The sequence below is a fragment of the Anabrus simplex genome, chromosome 6 (genome assembly GCF_040414725.1).
Source record: "Anabrus simplex isolate iqAnaSimp1 chromosome 6, ASM4041472v1, whole genome shotgun sequence".
Taxonomy (NCBI): domain Eukaryota; kingdom Metazoa; phylum Arthropoda; class Insecta; order Orthoptera; family Tettigoniidae; genus Anabrus; species Anabrus simplex.
Genome location: NC_090270.1, coordinates 247,520,125 through 247,543,027, shown reverse-complemented (window position 1 = coordinate 247,543,027; position 22,903 = coordinate 247,520,125). Strand labels below are relative to the sequence as shown.

At 38.3% G+C, this 22,903-nt stretch overlaps 1 protein-coding gene across 3 annotated transcripts in view; it reads left to right on the top strand.

Moving 5' to 3' along the window:
- Positions 1 to 5,198: 5,198 nt before the first annotated feature.
- LOC136876396 (uncharacterized) overlaps positions 5,199 to 22,903 on the top strand; it is a 291,352-nt gene continuing 273,647 nt past the window's right edge. For 2 of the 3 annotated variants that reach the window (XM_067150337.2, XM_067150335.2), the window contains exon 1: positions 5,199 to 5,422. The gene's annotated coding sequence lies outside the window, so the exon portion shown is untranslated. Of the gene's footprint in view, positions 5,423 to 5,667; positions 5,734 to 22,903 lie in introns of those variants that run through there. The other variant, XM_067150336.2, reaches the window with a different exon arrangement.

The window sequence follows — 22,903 nt, the reverse complement described above, 5'->3', positions numbered from 1 at the left end:
TTATCTACTATTATGTTATCCAAACACCTTTTCTTGTCCACTAACCCTATAGTTAACATTCAAACACTGTTTACAAATGTATTTGTTGACAATTCTCTAGCTCCTTATTCCTTACATTTCTTTCCTCTTCTTACGACTCTTAGACTAAAACTAAAAACTACTCTCTAATTTTTTTTTTGAACTTACATCTTAAACCATCGAATTGCCAACAATCAAACCTGTCTTTCCCTTATTCCTTCTCTTTCTTCCGCTTATTTCCGTTTCTGAACAGTCCAACAGTTCCTCTTACTCACAGCCCTCGTTACTTTATTATCCCATTTCTCCCCTAACATTAACTACCACCTCCGTTCTCTCACATATGCAATCCTCTCCAAATATATACAAATCTTCTTTTCATCATACAATCCGAACTCCTCTTATTGTCATAAATTTTTATATAACCTAGCAGTTTCGTCTACCTCCTTCCTCTCCTTCCTCTGTAACCCTCTTTTACCCACTTATTCTCTTAATTTCTTTACAAATCTCATTCTAACTATATTAAAATATTTGGAAATATTTGTTCCTCTTCCCCATTCTCTGGCCAGCCATACCGTCATCTTTTCAATTTTTTCTACTTTTTCCATCTCTTTTTTACTCAACGCTTTCTTTTTCAACTCTTCTAACTCCCTACATTCGATGAATATATGTAGATCCGACCATCTTTCTCCACACAGAATACATCTACCCGCATTTTCTGTATCTATCCACCCTCTGTTTCTAGGAATTCCAAAAATCCACCAGTATAGACCTCTTTTGCCCTTCCGGTCCTCAACTTCGATTTTCGGGTTCATGGTTTCTAACAATTTGTTTAATACTGATAGTGAGGCTCTTTCTCTACATTCCATTATTAAACTCTGTCTCTCTATATCGGCAACTCTCCTTATAACCCTTCTCCATACTCATTCTTTCTTCTCTCTCCACCTCTCATATCCTATATCTCCTAACCCCATTCTTCGTAATTTATTTTTGCACTTATTTACCCAATACCTCTCGTTCTCCATATTTTTCTGGAACCTATATGTGTCTTGTACTAAATCCCCTCCCTTCCCTTCTTCCAATCTCATCCAATACTTCATCACCCTCTTGGCTATAGTAGTGTCTATCGATTCTTTACATACTAATCTAGCCCCCACATTTGCAGTACAGTTTGGGACTCCCATAATAATCTTACTAAATTTCGCCACCACCTGGTTTAGTTCTTTTCTATTTTCCTCTAATCCCCATATTTCTACCCCATATAACATTTTTCCTTTGACCATTGATTGGAACACCAATCTCTGTATTTTGTACTTTATATACTGAAATTTATTTTCTAATATCCCCACTACTGCCAGTGCTCCCCTCCCTTTATATCTGTCTCTTCTGATCTGATTTTCCCACGTGCCGTTACTACTAATTATAACTCCTAAGTACTCCATTTTTTTCTGGTCTGATTTCTTGCTGCTCGACTGTCCAGAATTTCTTTGCTTTTTTGGCTTTCCTCTTCCTACATATCATTATCTGCGTCTTCCGTACATTTATCTTGAGTGCCCATCTTCTAGTATATTCCACTACCTCATTTAGCCCTTCTTGCAACCCCTTTGCTGTTAATTCCAAGATCAATAAATCGTCTGCAAATAGCAGCCCCGGTATCTCCCTCTTCCCAATCCAAGGGCATTGCCATCTCCCGCCTCCATGTCTATCCAATATATTATTTATAAACAGTAGAAATAATATCGGTGATAGCTTACAACCCTGCCTCGCAGCGCTTTTCGATTCCATACACTTACTCAACCCACCCCCTTTTAGTTTAATCATCACCAATACTTTCTCATATATTCCTTCTATTGCCAGCCTCATTTTTTTCGATAACCCAACCTCTCTTAATCTAGTAAATAACGCCTCTCTATTCACTGCATCGAAGGCTTTCTCTAAATCTATTGCTGCTTCATATAATCTCTTCCCTGCTATTTTCACATACTTCGTAATTAAAGTATCCAAAATCCATACATTATCCACAGTATTTTTCTCTTTTCGAAATCCATTTTGATAGTCCGAAATCCTTCCATATTTCTCTGCCCAATTTATAATCCTATTAGCTAAAATTCCTGTATATACCTTCGACAGCGAGTCCAGGAGTGTTATTCCTCTATAGTTGTTTGGATCACTTCGACTTCCTTTGTTCTTATATATAGGATAAAGTACTCCTTTTCTCCACTCGCTAGGGAATTTATTCGTTTCCCATATCTTGTTAAAAAATTTCACCATCACTTTCAACATTACTTCATTTGCTCCTACTTCCTTCCATATCCTGTTAGTAATACCATTTGCCCCACCCGCCGTTTTGGTTTTTACTTTACTTAACACCCTAACTATTTCCTGACTTGTTATCTCCTCATCTAGTAACTGTACTCCTATTTGTACTTCCTTTACAATATACGTCTTTTCCATACCCCCCTGTCCTTCTCCCCTCCCACCCAAAAGCTCTGCAAAATATCCTATCCACTCATTTTCTGTTACCATTGTTCCTCCCCCTGTCGATCTAGTTCTCTTTATCTTATTTATAGTTTCCCAAACCCTATCAAATCTTTTCTCTTTACAATACCTGTTCACTCTCTCAGCTTCCGCCTCTTTCCAGCACTTTTTTTCTCATTTAGTAACTTGTTGTAATCTCTTCTTAATTTACAATATTCCTCTCTTTTCCCTTGATCCCCTCCTTTCTTGAAGTCCACCTGAGCTGTCATTACAACCACTCGTTTCCTCTTACACTCTTCATCAAACCACCCCGTGCCTATGTTTCTGTCTATCTCTCCCCTTATTCTCACTTTCTTACCCACCTTCCATACTGGGCGTTCTATTAGTTTTAAAACTTCATCCATATCCCCTTCTTCCAACATCCTTTCACTTTCAACACTTATACTTTCTTCACTCTCTTTTAACTCTGTTCTCAATCTCTCGATCGTAGTATCATTCCAAATGTACTTCCATCCCTCCTTATACCTGTCTCTTTTTCCTACCCTTCTCTTCACTCCATCATACTCCCCTCTTATCTTGATGGGCATATGTTCTGTTATCACACATTCTGTCACCTCAAAACTTATTGTCTTCTTTAGAGCTATTTCCGTGCTTACTCCTATATCTACTACACTCCCGCCCTTCGATGTGATGAATGTCAGTTCACCATTACTATCTCCCTTCATCCATCCGTTTAAAATATATATATTTTTCTATAGCACATAACTCTAATAATCTTACCCCATAGCTATTTATATCTTTGTCTTTACTATTTCTTCTGTACTCTCTCACTTCATTATCCTCTCTCCCATAATCGGGTACCCTATTACTCACTCTTGCATTCCAATCCCCTAACAATATCATTCCATCTTCCACATATAATCCCTTCATTTTGTTTATTTCTTCAATCAGTTCTTCAAAAAATGTTTTATTCGCATAAGTTGAGTCTTTAGGATGGTTGTATAATAGAGCCAGGCAAATTGCCTCCTTCGCATCATTTCCCATTTTAATTCTCAGCCATACCACCCCTTCTACCTCATTCTTTATTCTCTCTACTCTCTGTACTATCTCATTTTTTATTAAAACTGTTATCCCACCCGGGTTTCTTCCCGTTCTCCCCCTTTTTTCCTTTATCACGTTGACTACTCTATACCCATCCCATTCAATTTCTATCCCTTTCCCTAACCACGTCTCTACTAGGGCAATAATCTCATACTCCTTTACTGTTTTCTCCAATTCTTTATTCCCTCTCTTCCCCATCAACCCCTCAATATTCCACAACCCTATCGCCATCTCTAGTTATTTATTCCCTCCCACTCTTTGCACCTGTGCTTCTCCATTTCCACCTCTACTCCTTGTCACTCTTCCCTGTGAGTCCTCCCCAGATCTCTCCTCATCCTCTTTTCTCCCGTCATCCTTCCCTTTCTCCATACCTACGCCTTTTTTCTTTCCCCACAAATCTTTCAAACTTAATGATCTTTCCTTATTTAAAACCAAACCAAACCCCATGGCACTACAGCCCTTGAAGGGCCTTGGCCTACCAAGCGACCGCTGCTCAGCCCGAAGGCTTGCAGATTACGAGGTGTCGTGTGGTCAGCACGACGAATCCTCTCGGCCGTTATTCTTGGCTTTCTAGACCGGGGCCGCTATCTCACCGTCAGATAGCTCCTCAATTCTAATCACGTAGGCTGAGTGGACCTCGAACCAGCCATCAGGTCCAGGTAAAAATCCCTGACCTAGCGTGTATTATGTAAAACCCCGTGTGAACGTTACCATGTCGGGAAATGTACCAAGAGTTCAAAAGCTCTGCTTAAGTAGAGTGAAACCTAATGCATATTTATGCGCTGTATACTAATAATAGTGATAATAAATCATTATACCATTGTCACATTATGTATTATGTGTCCCTACGTTATGTACAGGTACTACTAATTGAGGGATGTTCACAATTCTATATTTAAGTGGCCCAAAAATTACAATGACTACTTATTTATACCTGCCCACTGTAGACGGAAACCATCCTAGTTTTCTTTCACTTTGTAGACCAGTAAGCTGGACGTAGATCAGTCTTAAGTCCAACAAGATGTATTTCCTGTAGACGTTTACATAAAGTCCATCTTTAGCTCGCCATCTGTCTAACTTGTTTATCATAAAATTTCACTGGTGAAATCGTTCTCATTCGTTGTGTAATACTTGTTGCTTTAATCACTTACAATTTATTTATTTACTTGCTCATAATGTGTAAGTTTAAACACAAATATACAATAATTTCTAAATAGCACCTCCATCAGTTCTGTTCGTCACAGTCAATGATTCTATTCAAAACTTTGCCAGAGTATTTATTTCTCTCCCTACAGCTTATTACATGATGACATTTATATTGTTTTATGTTGAAGAATGCATTCTCAACTTCCCCCAATTCAAGTTTCCATGATGACGTTCAATGGGGGAGCAGGATGAATAGTCATTTCTATTCATTCTATTGAGTGTAAGATATTTGTATTTTCTTGATTTTGTACATTGCTGTTTCCCAATTGCTTATACTCCACAATGATGTATTATAATTATGTACTACATCATTGATTCTCCATACAATGTATTCCTTGAAATATTTGTTGCAACAATTATTTTCTCCAAGATGGCATATTAATGTTCCATGTTAAAATCTTCCGCCTGGCTTGGAGTTTGTGAATTTCCGTCTAGGCTTGCGTGTGTCTGGGATTAAGTAGAATATTTCTTTAGAATTGAAATTTTACTTGTGGCTTGTATTGTTAAGTTTATCTGACAGAATCTATAATAGCATATTTCCTTTGAAAGGGAAGCCACAACTAACTACCGTACCCGACTTGTTTACAAAATAAACCCCACCGGGTTCATCTGTGTGATTCAGGTATTGTATTACTGTGATAGTATTATGAAATACATAATTTTGCATTCTTATTTACGCGAACGTAGTAATGTTGGAATATTTAAATTTTACATGATGTTCCATTGTGGAAAATTTCCGTCGCGATTTTATGCAATTTACTGGCCTGTATATACAGTGAAGTACCGTGTGGACGATTAAATAATATAATCTCCTATACTGACTGGCAGGATGACAAACCGCGAAGCATTATCGTTTAGCAGTTATCTTTCATTGTATGGGCTAACCGATCTTGCTTAGTAACGGCGGTAGTGGTGGAGTAAGGTTCCCTGAACGTAAGTGACAATATAGCGAAAGGTACTGTAAATAAGGGAAATCTTACCTCGTATTACGTATCGAAGAGAGATGTGTTCACTATGAATGCCAGACACACACCAGTGCACACAAACTTTCTTTTATAATCTACCTAAGATCATAAAACACACCACATATCCCATTTTTTCTGTGGCTTCTACCACTGCCATTGGGTGGAATTTCATGTAATATGACGTCATCCTCAGAAACAAACTGAGCTAGATTGCAGGGTGGTAGGTCCCTGGCATTCGTAATGAACACATTTCTCTTCTAAAAGGATTTTTAGGTAAAATTCGTACACATTTCTTCACGAACTTCTGTGTTATATACTGGAGTGCCTACACTAGGTTTGTACCTTTCATAAAGAACTTCTCAAACGGAATGAGCCCCTACATAGCACGGATTCTGTTTCGTGTCTGCCATTGGACCATGTACTTTAGGATTTTCCTTACGAGAGTACTTTTCTTTATTGGCCTGCACACGTCTTACCTAATGACAAAAAAATATTGGTCTAACATATCCGGGGTGTTCAGCAGACAGCCTCTCAAAGGGAGTGAGGCGCCTGCATAGTGCGGATTCTGTTTTGTGCAGTCTTTGGCACACATACTTTAAGATTTCTCCTGTGCAATAGCTTTTCTTTTATGGATCTGTGCACATCCTGGCCATGAGGAAAATAAGAAAGCACTGATTTAACACATCAAGAGTCTTAACCCTAGAAGTGCCGAGTGTTTTTCCCTAAATGCCAGGCCATTTTTGCATGTATTACACATTTATGTTTTTCACAAATTTAAGCACGTTTAGTGCAGAAACGTTAAGAATGCAGCACACCATATTACTCAGAAAGCTATATTTAAGATGCTTACATAAGTATTAGATCATTTACTTGCATATCCGGTGCGTATCAGGCGATCAAAAATTTGGAAAACTAAAAAAAAGTGTTTTTCCTATTTTCAAGTTCACCATTATTAATAAATAACCACTCATTTCAAAAATCACTATATACAAAACATGCAAAATTTCTTCTAGTTTTTAAAAATATTAAGTTCTCAAAAATAAAAATAAAATAAAATCGCAAAATGATTAAAATTTCCGAGCTGCACACAGTTCCGTCAGCCGCCGAGCACTACTGGGAGTCATTCTCGGAGAGTTTTCTTTTCCTGCCGTGCCTCATAGGCCACCAGAAATGCAGTTTATGATAGCATTCACGGTGCACCCCATATTTATTAAAATGGCAATTTACTTTTTAAATTCGGAGACAGTTACATCAAACCAGGTTCGCATACGTGAAAAGGCCTACATTTCTCCAGAATGTCTTTTAGGTTTTTTTTTTCGCCGCATAGTCATTACTTTCTTTTACCAAGAGCTTCCAAATCAAATCCGTAAAGAACAAGTAGAAATACGTAATAGGTGGACTGTTTCGGGGCGGACAGATCAATATGCCAGGATCCCTTACGCGGAACTTACCGGAAACATCGAACTCCGGTTCGGGTGGATAAACCCTGCACCACTTTGGTGTTACGGAAACAGTAGCATCCAATGAAACGTCGGCAGGCCTGCTATCTTCATCGGAATCACTTTCAACTTCAGATTCTGGAACATATTCTTCTCCGCTCTCAGAAGAATCATCAGCTAAAGAAAATATATCGCTGGAAGAGGAAGCATCCCAATCATCTTCAAGAACTTTGGGAATATCACTTGAATCACGTAGCTCATCATCCAGGATGAAAGTTTACACTTCAAAAGAAACAATTTAATAATAAACTCAATCTGTTGAAAGATAACGAAAGATATTCACAGAAACTCACAGGAACCGCGAGCGAGTGCGAAGTCACATAGCAACTGAGACGCCAGGGAGATCAGGAAAGAGTAGCTGAATTTATACCTACCCTGACCTTGACTGAGTCACTTCCGGCTAGTGAGGAATGTGTGATGAAAGACTTGAAGCCTCCTCTTCAATGTCTTACTTATTAAAATAGCGTAAGTGAACGATAAATGATGTTATGACTGGTTAAGCGAATGCATGTACTATGCGTCGCGCATGCGACGTTGGCATTCTAGTGACACTCTATTGAGTCGCAAGCGCGACGTTTGGCAGTTCTAGGGTTAAGCAGATAGTCTCTTGAAGGGAGTGAGAACCCACTCGTGTCAGCCATTGGCCCACATTGTTTAGGGTATTTGTGCCAAGCATTTAGCATTTTTAGCCGCTGATATTTCCTTGTATAAAATTAATAACCCCACAGTAAAACATTTTCTTGCCAAATACACTCGACAACATGTGCCTGAAGCAAGTACATTGCGTAGGACGTTGTTCCAATAACGTATTGTCAGATTTACAAATTGAATTAGCGGATCAGTTTGTGTGGTTGTCTGTTGATGAAACCACTGATTCTGAGGGCCGGTTTTTTTGCTAATGTAATTGTGGGCGCCTTAAATAAGGAACAAAAGATGATACCATACCATATCTTCTTAATGTGTGTGAATTGCTGGCCACTAACAATGTTAATTGTAACATAGTGTGTGATGGACTCATTGAAGTGATTATGGCCATCTGGAATCAAATAACGACCGGCTTCTTTTTATTTGCTACCGATGCAGGTACTTATATCGTAAAATCAGGACAAACACTGAAAGGTATTTTTCCTAACTTAATTCATATAACTTGTTTGGCACATGCTCTTAATCGCATTGTTGAGAGAATCAATTCTTTCCCATTGGTAGATCGATTAGTGGCCTGTTCAAAGAAATTTTTTTGTTAAATGGACTAGGCAGACTGACAGCAATTTCTGGCCTTGCACTGAAAGGAATGGGAAACTATCTCACGCCTGATCATTTTCCTGTAACACCTCTTCAGTGACATCTCGGCTGTTTATGACAGCTGATGGTGGATCTGTTGAGGTTCCAACCAGCTTTGGGTTGAGAACCTATTATATCAATATGAACACTTTTCATACAGCGAGGGTCTGTACATATTGAATTTTAATGTATTTTTATTCGTTCTGTTACGTCTGTAATTAGTCTGGCTGCTGGCATAGCTATGATGATTGTTATAGATATATGCCTAAATAATTATGGCTTGCAGGTACTGAGATGGAAAAGTTAATATTTCTAGATTCTTAAATAGTTGTTTGCATCATGCTCTTTAATGTGTATGCATCATTATAAATAAAATAATCCTCTGGATGTTAAAAGCAGATTCTCGTCCTGTAGTATCATCCCAGATAGGTATGTCGTATGCTATGATTAAATGAAAAGAGCTGTGATGTAGGTACTACCTTTTTGGTTTCAATGCTTGTCATCTGAGCTAAGCATGATGTATTAAAGAAAGCACCATCCAGCTAGCAATTGAGGCTTTCATGGCTGGCGTTACAAATCATGTTACAGCATCGCCACACGACTAAAGGAGCTTAACAGATATAGCTGGCTGGGACAAGCAGAAAGATCATCAGTTGCTGAACACTCGCTGCTAACAGGCTATGACATACAGTATTGTGACACAAATTACTGTCAACTACTGTATCATATCACGTCCGGGTACAGAGGGAGCCATTGAAATTCTTAAACGCACCAACAGCTTCAACCATAAGGAGGAATCTGAACAGGTAAACAAAGCCTGGTTTCCAGTTCTGAAAGCCTTAGATCCTGGAGGATACATTGCCCGCGGCAAACCAAAAAAAAAAAACCAAAAAAAACAAAACAACGGGTGATCAGTTGCCTGTCTCTGCCAATGCAGGTCGATGTACATTGGGCTCCTTTATGATTTAATCATTGGTCGAAGAACAGTCAATCAGCGACCGCCCCTCCAGCATAGCGGACCAATACTTTATAATGAGGAGGAATTGCAACACCACTTAATTCCACTGTGAGCTTCGCTGCTATTGAAGTCAGTCGTAACCCTTGATAATGCGGCATGCAGTCTTCGGTGAAACATCGGGACCATCACATGCTCTTGGACCATGGTCTACAAGCTTGGAAAACAATGACATGATTCAGCATCCAGCTTCCTACTGACATAATGAATGTAGCCAGGTTATCTAAAGATTTATCCGGCTATATGGCTAGCGTGCTGGCCTTTGGTCAGAGGGGTTCCAAGTTCGATTCCCGGCAGGGTCGGGAATTTTAACCATCATTGGTTGATTTTGCTGGCTCAAGGGCTGGGTGTGTGTGTTGTCTTCATCATTACGACGCATAGGTCACCTATGAGTGTCAGATCAAAAGACCTGCACATGGCGAGCCGAACATGTCCTCGGTCACTCCCGGCACTAAAAGGCATACGCCGTTTCATCAAAAGATTTCATCAGCAATTACTCCTAGTACTTTAATTTGGTATGTTTGACCACAGTAAGTGTATTATTCAATAATATGTCAAGCATGTTTTTGTTCTGCACAGGTTTGAAGTTAATATTTGTTTTTGTCTTATTTGACTTTATACCATTTACACAGAAACATTGATGAAGATCTCTTAAGACTACTGACCAAGGAGCTAGAATAACATAGAGAAGCGGAAGCGCTGTCTGGCTAAAGCGAATCTAACAAACTTCCTTCATGTTTTTAGTGGTCACATATGCAAGGGGGCTTGACTGTCAAATGACAATTTTTTTTTGAAAATGCACATTATAGAATCACTGGTGCAAAATTAAAGACCGTTATTCAAAAGCTTAGAGCATTAATAATCATGAAGTGTGAATGGCGCCACTTCATCTATTTTCCGACGCGAGGCCAACATCACGATCAGGTGACTGTAGGGTAGTTCGAAAACGATATAAGGAGATTCGTCATACAGTGACAAATGGACAGGCAATGAAATCGGAATAGGAGTGTTACCCTGCTTGGCTGTTGTGGTTAAGCGTAAATTACAATAAAAGCCGTGGACGCAGTGCAGATTCCGAAAGGTAATAGTAACATACATTGTATATAAAATGCTTTATAGAAGTACTTTCGTTAAAGCTCCTGTGGTGTCTGGACTCCTTGGACACCCACCATCACCATCTCCTCTTAATATGACCTTGTTTTCATCTATTATTCACTCCCCAAATACTAGTTCGTAACAGGCACCAGAGAGTGTGAATTTTGTCCCGTAGGAATTTTTTAATGTGCCAGAAGCCAACAACATGGAGTTGTTACCATTACAACACCTCTGTACGTGCCACCGACCCAAGCCAGAATTTAAACCTGCAAACTCGGAGTCAGAAGGACAGCGACTCAACCACTTGAGCCACATGAAAAGGAGGTATGGCTAATTAAAAGGAGATTGTTATTATTTTTACAAACGTTTTATTAGGAGCATTAATTAAGAGTACATTTTTCAACTGTCCTAAATGCACGAGACTGGATGGAGAAACTAACTGGAAGTTAAGGAGCCTTGCTGGGAGGTCGCTTTCTTCTCTGTTTACTTTTAGGTCTCCTTATTTTAGAATTTGACTTAAGGCATCCTGCATTCGATTCCTGGCACTGACAGAGTTACGAAAGGCCTGGGATGGGGAACATACAGCCTTGTATGTGAGTGCAGTAGAGTTGGCCTCGAGTCTCCCATAATCAAAATATCTATGATTCCCTGCTGCCACCCACCCCCTGGCTAAGCCAATGGGACCTACGATAAGTTTCAACCTCATTATGATGATATATATATTTTTTTTTGCTAGGGGCTTTACGTCGCACCGACACAGATAGGTCTTATGGCGACGATGGGATAGGAAAGGCCTAGGAGTTGGAAGGAAGCGACCGTGGCCTTAATTAAGGTACAGCCCCAGCATTTGCCTGGTGTGAAAATGGGAAACCACGGAAAACCATTTTCAGGGCTGCCGATAGTGGGATTCGAACCTACTATCTCCTGGATGCAAGCTCACAGCCACGCACCTCTACACGCACGGCCAACTCGCCCGGTAATAATATTTTTAAACGAGTTGCATCCCCGTGAGTAGCTTTATAATTGTTTAATGAAATTATTTAATTATGCTAGTTGTTTAATGTAGCACTGACAAATCGAAGGTTTTCGGCTACAGAAGAATGGGAAAGGGATAGGATTGGGAAGGTAGCAGCTGTGGCTTTTGTTAAGGTACAGCCCTAGCGTTTGCCTGGTGTAAAAATGGGAAACCATGGAAAACTATCTTTACGGGTTCCGACAGTGGGATTCAAACCTTCTATCTCCCGAATGCAAGCTCACATCTTTGTGACCCTATCCGTACGGCTAATTTGATCGGCAAAATTATATTTATTATCATGTAGGGGACATATAAATTTTTACCATTACCGTATTGTACTGTAGGGGACATATAAATTTTTACCATTACCGTATTGTACTGAGATTACTAGCTGAAAAGTAGCTCTGTAAGTAGTCCATTATGAAGTGTTGCTAAATTTTAAAAATTAATGCGATGATGTCTACAATAAACATTTCATAAATTTCACAAACAGGAATAAAACACTGTATTTACCATGCTTAGTGTACGTTTGACTGAAATAGGCCTGCATCAAACCAATGCCCAAGCACAAGACACAGATTGTGACACAAAACCTTCAGAACCATTATGGAGGAAAGAAAGAAAACCTGAATATCAAACATCAGTGAATCATACACGACCAGCACCAGATGGCAACAAAAATGAACTCTCGAGGGCAAAAGATAAACAGGTACCAAGAAGTCATCACTTACCGTAAGTCGGAAAAAGCGAACAATCACCTTACATGCACAACACCTTCCTCCGATTAGTACATGGAGGCAAGAATCTTAACTTTTCACTTCTTAAACCTCATGATGTTCAGTCAGCATGCACAGCCTTGTCACCTCATTATTTATTTTCTTGTGCCAATTAATTTTGTTTTGACAACTCAAAACATGGCTGCCCTTTATGACAAGGTACCTGCTTTCTTGGAAAAGCAGGTAAACCCAGGGAAATAAAAATGCAGAAAATATACAGGGAAAACACAGGGAAATTAAGTTTTCGATCTAAGACTGGACCCCAGTGGTACAATCTCACGAGATTGATATTGCACCCGCTCACCTCCCGAGTCCCAGACTAGCCTTAATCTTAGGGGTGATCAGTTCGTAAAAGATGAAAAAAATTTATAAAAAAACCAATCAAAATATATATCGGCGCACCAAATGAACACAGGGATGAATGGGGCATGCAAATTAAGGGAACGATGGACGGCTCATTCATGGATACAAATTATAGACTCCACAATAGGACTGGGAAGTGACAACTTAAATTTCATGGGCATACTGGACTAACTACAATAAAAAGATATGGAAACTGTTTCCTATTGAAATTCCAATGAGGAGCAATTTGACTTATTTTGCAAACTGCACGCGATGACAATTATTACATTGGGACACTTCCATCCTGAAAAAGAAATGACATATACTTGGATTCACCTCACTACTCTGGTAGTTTACAATATTTGGTGAATTCGCCCCATTGGTTATTGGGGATCGAATCCACCTCCGTATGAGTGGACGTTTCACCGCTGGAGATCTTCTTTCGGAGACGAAGGCATGAGAGTAACTATTTACTGTCAACTCCTCGTTCCGTTGGACATGAGACACTTCCGGTATGTACATTCTGGTGAGCCGGACCCCCACCGTGGAAATGTTATCATATATAAAACGGGAATTTATAGTACGGACAACTCTAGCCTATATTTCCAGATTCACAAACATGCCAGGTATAAGCTCATTAACTCAAAGCTTGTCTCCATATTTACATTTGTCAATACAACAAGACGTACAGAACGGTTCATTACTATTCTCTGACAATGAAGACGTGCCGTTCGTGGGTTATTTCGTATCTACCGCTAACAATCTCCCCCGTGGAAACCCAACATCTGGTTCCGACCAGTTCGACACAGGACGACTGTCCCTATCATATCCTCCTATGATTATTAAATAATATCATTATCATTCTTTATCTGATCATTATCATATTCTTTGATTACCGTCAATTATTGTATTATTTGTCATTAATTTCAATTACAATCCTATATTTGATTATTATCATTTGTCATCTGGGATGATTATATGCTAACCCTTGTCGACGTTTCAAACGAAGGGTCGTTCTTCCTCGTAATTTATTCGCACATATTAATGATCAGTTTCCTAATAAAATATTATTATTATTTTTGTAACAATGAATCATCGTCCATTAGACATCTTAATTTCCTTTCATCATAATTATTATTCTCAAATTACTATTGCAAGTGGTTCTTCTGTTTCTTCAACTTTTCATTATTATTATTATTATTATTATCATCATCAGTGGAGATTATCATTATCGTATCACCTATTCATCATGGATTTAATAGTTTACATAGATCTCACCATAATTATTCTCAAATTAATCAAATAAATTCTTCCTATTATTCCTCTTCATATTATTATTATTATTATTATGGTAACTTAATTTCACGTGTTACACTACCGTTAGCGATATTTATGGTTAATGCATAAGCTTTTACAATTTCGGTCTACTTTGGCACTAAGCAATTGATTTAAGACAAGATTCACTTGGATTATTATTATTATTAAAAATGGAAAGTATGATATTTTAATTTCCACTCTTTAGAATTCAGTCACATATGTTAAATCCCGTTATGAACCACCAAGATCTGCTTTATATCGGTCGGGACAACACGATATTCGGGATCGCACCTTCAGTTTCGTACTGCCGTTAATTTATATGGGGACACACGTCCTCCCAAGACACATATCACAACCTATGGCACATCGCGGCTGGGCAAATACCTCCAATGCCGGCAATTGCTAAACTATTCCTTCCAATTCATTTGAAGTCCATCTTTTTTTCATTGGAACTCTTCAAACATTTAATTCGTAAATTAATCCTCGGTGCGTGGATTCTGCCACTCATAACACCGGAATCAGCATTTTATATAATCTTTGGCCTTGAGATTCGTCTATTTCATCATTACAAACAGTACGGCTCAGTTTTACTTCATGCCGGATTTTCGTCCCTCATGACTTTCAACTCTAAATATGGGCTCAAACCACTCTGGGCTTTCAACATATCGTGACCATTCTAATTCACGTGCCTCTATCGCTTTTAAACAAATTTTAATGGTTAAGATAAAGTCCAAAAACGTGAAATCAACAATTTACGTAAAATCAAACTTACTGCCCGAATTAAATTCTTTAACGCTACATGTCATCTCCAAATTGATTATTATTTACACTAGCCAACTCATGAAGCACTATCATTATTATTATTATACTTGCAAACGCACAAAATATTATTATTATTATTATTATTATTATTATTATTATTATTATTAATTTACTTTCCTTTGCCAACTCACAAACATTATTATTATCTCTCACTCGCAAATACACCAAGCAGTATTACTGTTATTATAGAACTTGCGAACACACAAAGCACATAAAGCAGTATTATTATTATGACCTTCCGTACGCAAAACAAATTTTTCACTCTGGCACTTTCATAATCTGGCTGTCTGGCAATAGATATTCATACTAACATCCAAATAATCACCGCAGTGATTGAAAATCAAATAAATGGGTTAGCACAGAAAGAAATCTAACACTTGAAATGAACTTAAATCAAAGTATCCACAAACAGCGTGCATTAATTGAAAGAAATATCCCGTTTTTACATTATATACAACAAACAAATACTCAATTAATTAATCTAACCCATTATTACTGTCACCGGTGTGTGGGACGGAGAATTGGAACTACAGTGTGTTTAAAATTTATATTTGTAAAGTTTTTGTGTACCGGTAACTGAAATATGTTTGTAAAATTTTTTTTTAAATATGGAAACATCAAGAAACATTGAACTGTATGAACATTGCAACATGCAGAAGTGTTTTGAAGTGATTTTTTTAAAAATGTAGTTTATATGTAATCTGATGTAAAATTTGTAAGGTGATTTATTTTGGAGCATCCTGTACCTGTACCACACGTGTGGTTTCCTATGATGAAATTTTGGGTGTTGTAATCATAATGTTCCAGAACTTGTGCAATTGCAAACGATGTTAAAATTACCATATATGGTAACGAGATTTCCTATTGGCAAAAAGGTCCAGGAATCTAGGGTAAGTTTGATCTTATTGGTTGATTGTAATCGGGCCATTTCCGGCCTTGTGGCCGGCTTCGGAAAATGATGCGTGTGCTCGGCGTCTTTTCCATCCGACCGCCCAAGCGAGCATTTGCGCTCGAGGGCTGCTGCCCTCGGGAACTCCTGCCTTTCCGAAGTAAGTGTTATTTCAGTGTTTTTGCAATGTTATTCTCAATGCTTTCTGGTTTCGTTTCATTTAGTTTAATTCCTTTGGTGTTTCATTATTTCTTTGCTTAATGTCATTTTAAAAGTTTAATTTGATGAGTCCGAGTTTACCCTAGGTTCCAATTGCCGTACTTTCAATTCTTTCATCCATTAAATACTTTCGCTTTAAACTATACCTTTAATGTAGCATCACCTTCATTGTTAAATCAAGTTTTATGTTAAGTTACTTAAGTATGTCTTGTTTCCGTGTCGTGGAACTGTATTTTGTAAAACTTTCTTGTCATTTCTAATATAGTTGAGCTAGAGGGTGTTTCTTATAAGTCTTTTCTCCCCCATATCGTCATACGTTTCCATGGACCTCAGTAGGGCTTCCCAACACGTTCCACATCCTGTCGTAGTTGTCATTTTTAGGCCTGTAAGAGTTCCCTGTTTTTGATTTATATGAATTCTCCGCCACTGCGTCATATTTCTACCTCCTTATTCATATTATTTACTACAAGTATTATTATATTATTTCTATATTGTTATTATTATTATGGTAACCGTAATTGTCCCGAAAGAACGTTACATTTGGTAGCAGAGCGTGGTTATGGAAAGGAGCGAAGGCTTACAATGATCATCCTCGGCTAACTTTTCTAAAATTAATTTTAAAATTTTTTAAGTTTGAATATAGGTTGTAAGTGTTCCGTGTGTGTTCTTAATTCCCGCTTTTGTTTTCATGATTCTTGCGCGAGTTCATCTCACCACGTGTTTTTCGTTCCGCGATGTGCAGTCTTGTGTTACTGTGTTTCTCTTGCAATTAATGGTTGGAGGAAATGGTGCGTCACTATTTGTAACAAGTTTCTTTTGGTTTCGTTAATTTCAATAAATTTTCCTGTGTGGCAAGATTTCGCTTGACCACGTGTTTTTTTAGTAAAGTGATGTCTTCACATTTCGTGTGCTGTGTTCGCGTTCCGAAAGTCTTCTTTGATAAATTTCAATATGTTTGATTATGTCAAGTTTTTTTTTTCGATTCGTGTGTTTTCATCGTAACACCCGCGGGATTACTTGTGGCTTTAGGCTATGTCATTAAATTATGCTAAGTGCTGTACTTAAGTTATCTCCCAAACAGCTGAGTTGCGTATTGTGTTGAAAACAGATGATTGCTTGACTAACTTCCGAGATTGTGAGCGCTCAATTCAATCTTATAAAAGTTTCTCGTGTCGTAATCATCATCTTTTTCTTCTTCCAGATACGTAAATTGTAGTGTGAATTGTCAGAGTGATCATTGTGTTCTGGTTGAATTTTAGCACGGAGTTTCCTTAGTTTTTCTGTAATTTCTCTTTTGGTAAATTTTCGGCAACAATTTTAAGGTTATGTTGTGAATTTTCGTCTATTTCTTCGAGTGTTTTCCTGTTCGTAAATCTCGTGTTTCAGCAATTTATTTTCTAAATTTTGTTTCTTGTCACCTGGTATGTTATGTTTGGCAGTATTCCACGTGTGTGATCTTTTAAAGGTAATTTTTACGTCATGTTGTAGCTCTGTATGTACTTAAATTTCCGGTCATGTGTTGTTTTTGGTCTTTTGCTGGATCTGGGTTCGTTTCCAAGTAGGTATGGGACTATTTTGGTGACTGTTTCCCAACTAGCTGCTAAATTACGAAAGTTTCCTAGTTTGTCTTGTGCTTTTCCATCGTGTGTCTGTTTCCTTGTCACGTATATTTATTTACCCGTGTATTCCTATATTTGCTAGGGAGGGTTCTATGAGGACTTGGATAGGCTCATAGGGTGACACGTGTTCACCATATCTTTAGACCAGGTAATGCTGAGGCTCATTTTGGGCAAATTTGACGGGTTACGGATCTGCACTTGTGATCGTGACAGGTTGGAAATCTAGTGTATCTGGTATGAGATTCCTCGTAATCGTTTTCTTGGTATTAGGTGCCTAGATGGAAAATGATGTCCCTTGTGATTATAAGAATGATTACTAGGAAGATTTTCTGCAAATGTTCATTTTGGTGTCCTTACGCTGAGCTATAAATTAGGTAATTCTTAGTAGGTCTGCAGGTTGTCGAGATTTTATTTCTGTTATTTTAAATTTGTCACTAGCAAAATTTTGAAGGTATCGTGATTTAGCTAAGCCTTTTAGTTAATTTTCTGCTTGTTTTGTCTTGTTCGAGTTTATCGATAGTAAGAATGTCTTGCATTACGGGTTCGTGTCTTCCAAATTTATGTACTCAGTTTGTAGAAGTATGGGATTCTGTAAACTGAGTACGGTTCTAAATTTGTAGCTGTGCTGTATCTGTCCTACGATTGTTGTATATAATTGTGCTTTTGGTAGGTATATGTGTGTGTGTACTGAGAGTTAGGGTTAAGGTGCTGAGAGGCAGTTCCTCTTCTAGGAGTACAATATTGGCCCTAAGAGTCTCATTGTCGTGTGATAAGTTCAAGGGTACTTGAGGTCATGTTCTGATGTTCTGTCCTTTTATTTTGTGGGTACTTCTTGATGTGTCATCGCACAGGTGTTGTGTGTGTGTGTGTGTGTATGTGTACTGTGTTTGTGAGGTCGTCCATGCCTTTTACCATTCGTTGGTTATGCTGATTCAGGGATCGTCGCACTTGTTTTGGTGGTTTGATGTCTGTGTGTATGTCGAAGGACAGATAAGCTTGGTAGTCTTGTGTGTCGTGCGGTTATCTGGTAATCTCTGGTATGAAGGTTGTACTTGTACCTTTTTTATTTCTTATATCAGTGAGTTGGATGTCTGCATGTGCACTCTTGCATCGACTTTGTTTTTTTCATTTTTGAGTTCCTGTTGTTAAAGTAATATGATTTTGATTTGATATTCCTGGCTTTTTTGCGCCTTCATTTGACTGGTGTGACACGTAATACGTAATGTGAGTTTATCTATGTAAAAATTTCATGAGTACATGACATGGTAAATAAATAGTGACTTACTATCCTCAATTCATTGAAGGTGGTTGCAAGCCAACGTAATTTAGTATTTGTTTCTCGGTTTTGAGTTCCCTTGTAACATTCTAAATTCTTCCTTTTATTTGCCTCGTTCTGTTCCTTAATGTTGGGTGATTAAGAACGCACACGGTAACTTAATTTGGTAGTTATAAGGAATTAGTTGTAAGCAAATTTTAATTGATTGGCGCGCACTATTTTTCGGGTTTTGTAGTTAATATAGTTAAGTTACTTTAGTTGTAATGGGAAGGGTTATTTATAATCATGTTAGATATAATTTTATGTAATGTCTGTTGGGGTAAGTTTAGAAGTTTATTGATGATTAGTTAGGGATTTTATAATGTTTTGGCACTAGGGTAAACTCTGGCAAATTTTCTTTTAGTTTTTTAATTTTCCTAAATTTTGAAATTCTGAAATAGCACTTGCCAGGAGGGCTGGGGTTTCCCAGAAACATGAGAGGGAATCTCCCTAAGGAGGCTTGTTATTGTTAATAAAAAAACACAAAAACCCACCCTCGAAACTCAAGGCTCCTCGTAACGTCATCAATAGTTCAGGCCAGTGGCCTAAGTTCTTCAGTTCCAAATTTCTGCTGCGTATGTTTATGTTCCAGTTACTTCTATGCCACTGACATTTCGACCTGGGATATCTATTTGGAGTCTGCAACGCACCTATTGGCCACTAATGTCTGATGGTGGAATGGAAAGCTGTTTAATGGTGGCAGTTGTCTCTGCTGTGCCACCTACCTTCGCCAATTATGGACCTGTTCACTAAGTTGGGTGGGCTGTGCTGAGGCTGTAAGTGAGCAATGGTTGGACTGCAATTAGGATGGAGACGCTGGCAACGGCCGCGGTCAGCGACTTCGTTTGACAGCGATACCAACGCTCTACTGGTTTTTGCTTGTATGGACGTTCCTGAAGAGAACGATGATAAGAAATTGTGGTGTGGTGCAATTTGTGGCGTTGTGAAAATATTCAAATCTCCAAATAGCCTCCCATTTTAAGTTCATTTAAATTTTGTTATTTTGGGGTAAATTTTTTTTTGTCGAGCTGAGCTCGACGTTGGGAGGAGGAGAATGTCACCGGTGTGTGGGACGGAGAATTGGAACTACAGTGTGTTTAAAATTTATATTTGTAAAGTTTTTGTGTACCGGTAACTGAAATATGTTTGTAAAATTTTTTTTTAAATATGGAAACATCAAGAAACATTGAACTGTATGAACATTGCAACATGCAGAAGTGTTTTGAAGTGATTTTTTTAAAAATGTAGTTTATATGTAATCTGATGTAAAATTTGTAAGGTGATTTATTTTGGAGCATCCTGTACCTGTACCACACGTGTGGTTTCCTATGATGAAATTTTGGGTGTTGTAATCATAATGTTCCAGAACTTGTGCAATTGCAAACGATGTTAAAATTACCATATATGGTAACGAGATTTCCTATTGGCAAAAAGGTCCAGGAATCTAGGGTAAGTTTGATCTTATTGGTTGATTGTAATCGGGCCATTTCCGGCCTTGTGGCCGGCTTCGGAAAATGATGCGTGTGCTCGGCGTCTTTTCCATCCGACCGCCCAAGCGAGCATTTGCGCTCGAGGGCTGCTGCCCTCGGGAACTCCTGCCTTTCCGAAGTAAGTGTTATTTCAGTGTTTTTGCAATGTTATTCTCAATGCTTTCTGGTTTCGTTTCATTTAGTTTAATTCCTTTGGTGTTTCATTATTTCTTTGCTTAATGTCATTTTAAAAGTTTAATTTGATGAGTCCGAGTTTACCCTAGGTTCCAATTGCCGTACTTTCAATTCTTTCATCCATTAAATACTTTCGCTTTAAACTATACCTTTAATGTAGCATCACCTTCATTGTTAAATCAAGTTTTATGTTAAGTTACTTAAGTATGTCTTGTTTCCGTGTCGTGGAACTGTATTTTGTAAAACTTTCTTGTCATTTCTAATATAGTTGAGCTAGAGGGTGTTTCTTATAAGTCTTTTCTCCCCCATAACGTCATACGTTTCCATGGACCTCAGTAGGGCTTCCCAACACGTTCCACATCCTGTCGTAGTTGTCATTTTTAGGCCAGCCATAAGACCTATCTGAGTCGGTGCGACGTAAAGCAACTAGCAAAAAAAAAAAAATTTTTAGGCCTGTAAGAGTTCCCTGTTTTTGATTTATATGAATTCTCCGCCACTGCGTCATATTTCTACCTCCTTATTCATATTATTTACTACAAGTATGATTATATTATTTCTATATTGTTATTATTATTATGGTAACCGTAATTGTCCCGAAAGAACGTTACAATTACATTAATATAAATGAGTTCATCCGTCTATCAAAAAATCATGGATTCGGGAGGCGAACCATGTTAAATAACCATAGTTAATCTACACTGGACCCCGTTTTGTTGTGATAACATCCCCAAATATTAAATTGGTGTACTCATTCCTATGTAGAATTCCATTGTCTCATAGCGGATGAGAAGCCTCATAGCCCCATGGTAATTTTACTCGAACATCATATCGCACTTTATAAATTTAACGCAATAAAACACTTCTGGGCGACTACCCATGGTTAATACCTTACTAGAGAATTTACACTAATTTATACAGGAATAAAAAAACACTTATAGGTGCCTCTAGACCCATTACATTTGCACAATATATTCTTCCTTGAGCCCGCACCACAAGTTGTGATACAATACGACGAAGGGTCGTTTCATTCGAACCGGCGCATATCGCGTTCTTTATCCGGTACTTCCTGATGTATACGAGGCTGTCTCGTAATCGCCTCGCTCCTACAGTTCCCTGCTACAATAATTGTTAAACCGACTATCATGAAATATTTATTTCAGGCTCTGAACAATGCCTTCAAAAATTACCATCAGCATTCCGTCGATCCTTAAAATTCCAACATGTGAAATGTTGAGAAATATATTATTTTCACATACAGTGATACTGATAATTTACACTCGATGTTCTGAATAATTATCACTGTTCGTCTTCACCTTCATGACTACTAACGTACTTTCAACTCTTAACAGAATCTATAATGCGTTTTCTGGTACTGAGTTACAGAGTCACCGTGTCATCGTATCAAATTTTTTCAAACGACTGGTTGATGTGAAGCTCGACTCCCTATTATATGTGGGCGACCTGGTTTCGCGCGTGGGTCATCCGTGGTCATACCAGAGGGAGGGGGGGGGGGGGTTGGTTATCCTAAATCGTCTTTTGCAGGTGGATTTGGATCTCTTAATTTATCCCACTTAATAAATTGGCGATACACATTCACGTGTCGTATTCTGATCTCATATCGTTTGGCGATCACGGAGATATCACTTGATTTCTGTCCTCCACTTTTCACGCGCTAAGTCGGCGTCCCTGATGGCGTGATCGTCTTGACCAATGGCGAGCTAGCATGGGTCATTTCCAAGAATTCTTTACTTTAATTTATTACAGTTATAATTAATAAACATTGGGATGGTATCACAAAAATCCCCTCTGTTCAATTTTGTGGTGGGAATAATTTAATTAATTTTATCGGAGAAGCTAACTAGAGTTCACCTTGGTTTCTCTTATGTTGGCGCATCTGCGAGTCTGATAAATTTTGTCATTGGCTAACACCGCAGCGGTTAGTTTAAAAATCTCTTCCTTGCAACCTGACGACAAAATGCCTCGAGGCGTTGGAAACCCTATTTCGTCATCTTCTTCGTATTTTCTGACACGCCGGCTGCACCTTGTTCAGAAATAAATGCTCTCTCACTTCCTTGTTGCAATTGGGACTGTTGTTGTGAGTTCTAGATTTAATCCTCTTAACTTTCGACAAGGAAATAATACTACCCATAATTACAGGCTTAACTCTTGGCGACAGATTGTCGAGAATACGTCTGATTATGTTGAAATTTTTCCTTACACACCAAACTGACACTGTACATAATTTAATATTCCCATATGTCTGCATTTAT